This window comes from Theropithecus gelada, chromosome 1 (assembly GCF_003255815.1).
Source record: "Theropithecus gelada isolate Dixy chromosome 1, Tgel_1.0, whole genome shotgun sequence".
Classification (NCBI taxonomy): domain Eukaryota; kingdom Metazoa; phylum Chordata; class Mammalia; order Primates; family Cercopithecidae; genus Theropithecus; species Theropithecus gelada.
Window position 1 is genome coordinate 37625245 of NC_037668.1, and position 7919 is coordinate 37633163.

Below are 7919 nucleotides of genomic sequence, written 5' to 3' on the forward strand. Positions count from 1 at the left end.
GCGGACTTTTATGCCTGGGAGCTGGAAGGGGAGGAGTTTGGGGCGTGTGTGTAGGAGTGGCTTCTTGAATTTCGGTGTCCTCGGCTTGACGTCATTCTGCGCATGCTCAGTTGATTTGGTTCTTTTCCCGGGCGCGGGAAAATCTGTGATGAAGAACCCGGAAACAACAGGGACTGCTCCATCTTGTTCACCTTCCTCCATCTTGTCCCTTTTCCCTCACCCAAACAATACCTGGCTAATTTTTGTATTTTTAGTAGAGACAGGGGTTTCTCCATGTTGACCAGGCTGGGTCTTGAACTCCTGACCTCAAGAGATGTACTCATCTTGGTCTCCCTAAGAGCTGGGATAACAGGCATGAGCCACCATGCCTGGCCTAATCCTCTGAATTTCTTAACCTCTCATGGTTTTTCTCTTTGTCTCTCTGCACTGCATTCTGGCTAACTTTTTCAGTCAGTCTTTCTGGAGGCCAATCCTGTTTTCAATTGGGTCTAATAATCTGCTTTTTAACTGAAGGGGTGGCCTACCCCTCCACACCTGTTTCTCGTTAGGTGGAACGAGAGACTTGAGAAAAGAAATGAGACACAGAGACAAAGTATAGAGAAAGAAAAAGTGGGCCCGGGGGACCGCGCTCAGCATACAGAGGACCGGCGCTGGCATGGGTCTCTGAGTTCCCTTAGTATTTATTGATAATTATCTTTACCACCTTAGACAAAGGGAAGTGATAGGATAACAGGATCATCATAGGGAGAAGGTCAGCAGTAAGACATGTGAATAAAGATCTCTGTGACATAAGTTTAAGGAAAAGTGCTGTGCCTTGATATGCATAGGCAAACACCTCCATAAACCTTTTTAGTGCATAAAGAGCAGCATTGCGCTAGCAAATTCCACCTTTCGCCCTAAGGCGGTTTTCTCCTTTCTCAGTAAACAGAACAGACAATCAGGTTTTACACCGAGATGTTCCATTGCCCAGGGACGGGCAGGAGACAGATGCTTTTCTCTATCTCAATCGCCAACAACCGCCAAGAGGCCTTCTTCCCTCTTACACTAGTCCTCCTCAGCACAGACCCTTCATGGGTGTCAGGCTAGGGGACGATCAGGTCTTTCCCTTCCCACAAGGCCATATTTCAGACTATCACATGGGGAGAAACCTTGGACAATACCTAGCTTTCCTAGGCAGAGGTTCCTGAGACCTTTGGCAGTGTACGTGTCCCTGGGTACTTGAGATTAAGAGAATGGTGATGACTTTTCACCAGCAAGCTGCCTTCAGGCACTTGTTTAACAAAGCACACCCTGCACAGCCCAAAATCCTTTAAACCTTGAGTCACCACAGCACTTGTCTCTTGCAAGGACAAGGTTGGGGGCAGGGTCACAGATTAACGGCATCTCAAATACAGAACAAAATGGAGTCTCTTATGTCTACTTCTTTCTATATAGACACAGTAACAGACTGATCTTTCTTTCTTTTCCCCACATTAACCCATTCATTTTCATTTCTAAAAGTGATGTTTAGTTCTTGTTTTAAAATCAACACGCTCTGGCCAGGCACAGTGGTTCATGCCTGTAACCCCGGCAATTTGGGAGGATGAGGCAAGCGGATCGCTTGAGGCCAGTAGTTGGAGACCAGCCTGGCCAACACAGTGAAACCCCATCTTTTCTAAAAATACATAATTTAGCCGTTGTGGTGGCACATGCCTGTAATTCTGGGATCCAAGTGTCCCGGGATCACTTATGCCTGGGCTGTTGAGGCTGCAGTGAGACATGATTGTCGCACTGCACTCCAGCCTGGGTGACACAGACCCTGTCTCAAAAAATAAAAGGAGGGGGGGAAGGAGGAGAAATATGAATATGCGTATTTGTGTGTTTATTCACATATTTAAGGAGAAGCAAGGAGCAGTCACAGAAGCATCGTTCCTAACTTGTCTCATTCTTGCTGCTCCCTTCTTCTGCTTACTTGGGATCATCCCTAAGTAAGCCACTTCTCCTAAGTTCTTGCTGCCTTCTGGTCTCCAGGGTTCCTACACTAAGACATTCATCCTGTCCAAAGCCTGCTCCTTCCCCTGTCTTTTCCATCTCAGTAAATGGGCAGCTCCAGACTTCCAATTGCTCAGGTCAAAAACCTTGAGGTCAGGCTGGGCGCAGTGGCTCAAGCCTGTAATCCCAGCACTTAGGGAGGCTGAGGCCGGTGGATCAATTGGGGTCAGGAGTTCAAGACCAGCTTGGCCAACATGGTGAAACCCCATCTCCACTAAAAATACAAAAAACTTAGCTGGGCATGGTGGCCCATACCTGTAATCCCAGCTACTGGAGAGGCTGAGGCATGAGAATCACTTGAACCCCGGAGGCGGAGGTTGCAGTGAGCTGAGATGGCGCCCCTGCACTCCAGCCTGGGTGACAGAGCGATACTGTGTCTCAAAAACAAAACAAAACAAAACAAAACAATTTGAGGTCAATCTGACTTTTTCTCTTGCGCCCCACATTCACTTCCTCAGTAGTTCTTCTTGACTCTACCTTCAAAAGATACATCTTTCTGCTTTCAGCTCGAAGGAGTCCAAGGTGCAACTTTCTTCAGTCATCCCGAATCTGAGTTCATCTGACACCAGCCGCCTCCACCATACTGTCAAAGTTTGACCCCGGTGAGATCAAAGTCGCATACCTGAGGTGCACTGGGGTAAAGTCGGTGCCAGGTCTGCGTTGCTTCCCAAGATCGGCCCCCTGGGTCTGTCTCCAAAAAAGGTTGGTGATGACGTTACCAAGGCAACCAGTAACTGGAAGGGCCTGCGGATTACAGTGAAACTGACCATTCGGAACAGACGGGCCCAGATTGAGGTGCTACCTTCTGCCTCTGCCCTGATCATCAAAGCCCTCAAGGAACCACCAAGAGACAGAAAGAAACAGAAAAACATAAAACACCGTGGAAATACCACTTTTGATGAGATCGTCAACATTGCTCGACAGATGCGGCCCTGATCTTTAGCCAGAGAATGCTTTGGAACCGTTGAAGAGATCCTGGGGACTGCCCAACCTGTGGGCTGCAAAGCTGGTGGCCGCCACCCTCCTGACATCATAGATGACAACAGTGGTGCGGTGGAATGCCCAGCTAATTAAGAAGCACAAAGGAAAATATTTCAATAAAGGATCATTTAACAGGCTGGGCTCAGTGGCTCAGGCCTGTAATCCCACCACTTTGGGAGGCCAAGGTGAGGTCAGGAGTTCTAAACCAGCCTGGCCAACATGGTAAAACCCTGTCTCTACTAAAAATACAAAAATTAGCCGGGCGTGGTGGTGCATGCCTGTAGTCCTAGCTACTTGGGAGGCTGAGACATGAGAACCACTTGAACCCGGGAGGCAGAGGTTGCAGTGAGCTGCGATTGTGCCACTGCACTCCAGCCTGGAGTGAGACTCTATCTCAAAAAAAAAAAAAAAAAAAAGGATTTTTTTAACAACTAAAAAGAAGAAAAGATTAAAAAAAATATAGGCTCCAGGCTCCAGGCTCCAGGCTTCAGACACATTTCTCTAGGTGCTTCTCACCGTTTCTGGTGCTGCTTACGTGGGCACGTGGGCTGGGTCTGCATTACCTCTTGCTTGTGTCAGCATGATCGCTTGCTAACTTACCACCCTCCTTCTGTCCTGGGCCCCCATAGCCTGTTCTGTGCACAGATTGCCCAGCTTAGTGACACCATCAGATCACTGTCTTCTTCTGCTCAAAATCTGCCAATAACTTCCGGAGAAAATCCAAGCATCCTACCATGGTCGATAAGGCCCTCCAGCATCTGCACCTCCAGCCACACTCTGACCTAATTTCTTCTTCTTATCTTCTCATTGTCTCTAATGTTGACATATTTGAGGAACAGGAGAAAGGGCAGTGTGGCTGGACCAAGTAAGTGAGTGAATGGGAGAGAGGTACAGGGAAGGGTTACACACGGAAGCGTGTCTTGTGGACCTCCCTCTGAGAAAGAACTGGCCATTCAGCTGGTGAGTACAGTTAACTGGTGGACTATAGGTTTTCATCTTTTTTTGTCTTGTTTTTTTGAGACAGGATCTCACTCTGTACCCTGCAGTGGTACAGTCGTGTCTAACTGCAACCTCTATCTACTGGGCTCAAGCGATCCTCCTGCCTCAGCCTCCTGAGTAGCTAGGATTACAGGCACATGCCACCATATTTGGTTAATTTTTAAGACTTTTTTTTTTTTTGGTGGAGAAAGAAAAAAAAATGTTGCCCAGGCTGGTCTGAAATTCCAGGGCTCAAACAATCTTCATGCCTTGGCCTCCTAAAGTGCTGGGATTACAGACGTGAGCCACTGCACCCACCAGGCCTCGAGTTTTTGAGCCAAGGCCATGCTCTGTCGGGGCAGCTCCGAGACAGTGACTAGGTGTGCTGGGGTACCAGGCCTGGCCATCTCTGCCCAACGGGGCTGTCCTGATGGCCCCTATTTGCTCCAAAGCTTCCCATTGGGTTAGCCAAGATGGTTCTGCATCATCATCTGAGACTCTCCCTGATAAATCCCACTCCCTCCAGCTGCTACCCCTAATACACCCTTTTATTTTAATAGTTTTTGGGGAACAGGTGGTTTTTTGGTTACATGGATAAATTCTTTAATGGTGATTTCTGAGATTTTGGTACCCGCATCACCCAGGCAGCCCACACCATACCCAATGTGTAGTCCCAATACACCTTTTTTTTCTTTTTTTTTTTTTTGAGACGGAGTCTTGCTCTGTCACCCAGGCTGGAGTGCAGTGGTGTGATCTCGGCTCACTGCAACTTCCACCTCCTGGTCCAAGCGATTCTCCTGCCGCAGCCTCCCGAGTAGCTGGGACTACAGGAGAGCACCACCACGCCCAGCTAATTTTTGTATTTTTAGTAGAGATCGGGTTTCATCATGTTGGCCAGGCTGGTCTCGAACTCTTGACCTCATGATCCACCCACCTCGGCCTCCCAAAGTGCTGGGATTACAGGTGTGAGCCACCACTCTCCACTCCAATACACTCTTGCATTCCTAAGTCCACCTGAGTGTTAACTTCCTGGAGGACCCCACTGACTCAACCATTTGGAGAGGAGAGGTGGACGGGTATTGGATCCTATAGGACCTTGTGGGCCATGGTGAGGGGTTTGAATTCTGTTCTGGTTCTAATGGGAAACCACTGCATAGTTTTAAGGAGAGAAGGGCAATGGGTTCGCTTTTTTTTTTTTTTGAGACAGAGTCTCGCTGTGTCTGTCCCCCAGGCTGGAGTGCAGTGGTTCGATCTCTGCTCACTGCAACCTCTGCCTCCTGGGTTCAAGTGAGTCTCCTGTTTCACCTTCCTGTGTAGCTGGGATTACAGGCATGCACCACCATGCCTAGCCTGGATTCACCTTTAGAATGCTTTCCCTGGACTGTAGAAAATAGGAGTGAACACAAGAACCTGGTGGTGATCTTTCAGGAGAAAGATCCTGCTTGGACTAGAGTTGCAGCAGCTAAAGTGCGAAGCGATGGTTGGATTCAGGACATGTGTTTGGAGGGAGAGCCAGCAGGCTTACTGATGCGTGGGATGACTAGTATGAGCTACTGGTGGTAGCATTTGCTGAGATGGGGAAGACGAGGAGGGGAATGGAGCTGGAGAATGAGGACGGTGGCAGGTTGGAGATGCCTGGTAGACCTCGGGGGAGGCTGAGAAGGTGGTTGGGATTACAAGTCTTGGAAGTGGGAGAAGAGGTCAGGCTGGAGACAGACATCTGGGAGGTGATATTTAAAGCAGCAGAGCTGGCTGAGACTGAGGCTGTGCCACCATTGAGCACAGAAGGAAATGGGCGATTTCCTCATCGATACTCTATTATGGTACATGCAAAATACTGAGTGTATTTCAACAATTAAAACAATGAGGTTGGACAAGTGTGGTGGGGGAGGTGGGGGGGGTGCGGCAGGGATCACTTTCATTCAGCAGTTCGAGACCACCGTGGGCAACCTGGCAAAACCCCGTCTCTACAAAAATACAAAACTTAGCTGGGTGGGCTTGGTGTCCTGCCTGTGGTCCCAGCTACTCTGGAGGCCGAGGTGGGAGGATCGCTTGAACCCAGGAGGAAGAGGTTGTAGTGAGCTGAGATCACACCACTGCACTCCAGCCTGGATGTCAGAGCCAGACTCTGTCTCAAAACAAAACAAAACAAAACACAACACAGCACCAATGAGGTTGATCTACAGTACAACATGGAAAAGTGTCCATCATACAGAAAGTGAAAAAATCAAACCTCTGAACCATGTGTGTAATAACCCAACAGCGTGTGTGCGTGACTTTGTGCATCTGGAGTCTGCAGAAGGGCATGACCACATCAACAGCGGTTCCCTCTGCAGAGGCAGCTGGAGGAAGGACAGGAAATGGAGGGATTTGCTTTTGCCTCTCTACACATTGCTTGGATATTTTATTTATTCCTTCATTTTATCTCATTTCATTTTGCTTTGTTTTTTACAAAAGGCATGTATTCCTTGTAGTGTACAATTTCCGGAGCCCACACCTGTTTGCCTGTAGCTGGGACTCAGATCAGATACAGTCAAGGGTGGCCAGGCAAGAGGCAGTGACATCCTGTGTTCCCTGGGGCAGATCCCAGAAGGGGACCATGGGGAGCAGGAAGGTGGGGACTGAGCGGCTAGTGGTACATCTGGGTTTTCCTCTTCAGTTCCTCCCTCCTCCGCCTATGAACCACAATCTAGGCAGACCCCCTACAGGGGCCGGGAGGGTCCACTCTTCTTTCCCTTTTTCAAGGGGAAGGGTTTGTTTTGGGAGGAGTTCTCTCGTTAGGCAGAGTGGTCCCAGGGCTCCGGAGGTAAATACAAGCACTCCGCTCTCTTCAGTCTCTTTTTACATTGTCTTTCCCTGTGGGGTGTTAAGGGCTGGCCAGGGCATGCTTCCAAAAGTTCCTTTGATTATTTGGAAAAAGCCTTACATAATTCAACCCCAAGGACTCGAGAGGTGAATCGAGTGTTCAGGAATCAAGTGGACAGTGGCCGAACAGAAAGTTCCAATTTTGTGAATAGTGTTGTTTTGATTAATTAACCATCTCCATCTCCCGGTGAGGGGTCTCTAAAGACTGGGCGGTAAAAAAAGCAAACAAAAAATAACAAAAACCTCCCAAAACTGAGCAGTAATGTCTCTGCCTGTCCTGGAGGGCCCCTCGGGTAGGTTTTACATGAGCTCGGGTGTCTTGAGTGAGTCCACAATCTGGGAAGCAGGCAGTGCCAACTCAGGGGACCACAGTGGGTGGGAGGCTGGGTCAGCGGTGACCCTCAGGGGACCCTGGTCCACCGGTTGGCCAACTTTGTTGTTGTCATCGCTGAGGTTCGGTTGATTGAAAGTGGCCCAAAGACACAGGGTGATTAAGGTCTCTAGAAGGTTCTTGCTATTCTCACTGAGTATTTTAAAACTACATTTTATCAGGTGGGAAACTGCTTAGAAATCATCCCAGTGTTCTTCTTTTTTCTTCTTCTTCTTCTTCTTCTTTTTTTTTTGAGACTGAGTCTTGCTCTGTCGCCCAGACTAAAGTCCAGGGGCATGATCTCGGCTCACTGCAACCTCCGTCTCCCAGGTTCAAATGATTCTCCTACCTCAGCCTCCTGAGTAGCTGGGACTACAGGTGTGTGCCACCACACCTGGCTAATGTTTGTATGTTTACAAACATTAAATGGGGTTACAAAAATTAGATGGGGTTTCACCATGTTGGCCAGGCTGGTCTCGACCTCCTGGCCTCAAGTGATCTGCCATCCTAGGCCTTCCAAAGTGCTGGGATTACAGGTGTGAGCCACCATGCCCGGCCATCCCAGTGTTATCCTTATTGATTGCTGTGTGTGTGTGTGTGTGTGTGTGTGTGTGTGTTGGGGTGGGTGGGTGTGGGTGTGTTTTCTTTAAAAAGTTTTAAAAATTTGAATCAGAGTCTTGCTCTGTTGTCCAGG

At 48.7% G+C, this 7919-nt stretch overlaps 1 pseudogene; it reads left to right on the forward strand.

Annotated features, from left to right (window-relative positions):
• Positions 1-3105, forward strand: part of LOC112622726 — a 41297-nt pseudogene extending 38192 nt beyond the window's left edge.
• Positions 3106-7919: the final 4814 nt, after the last annotated feature.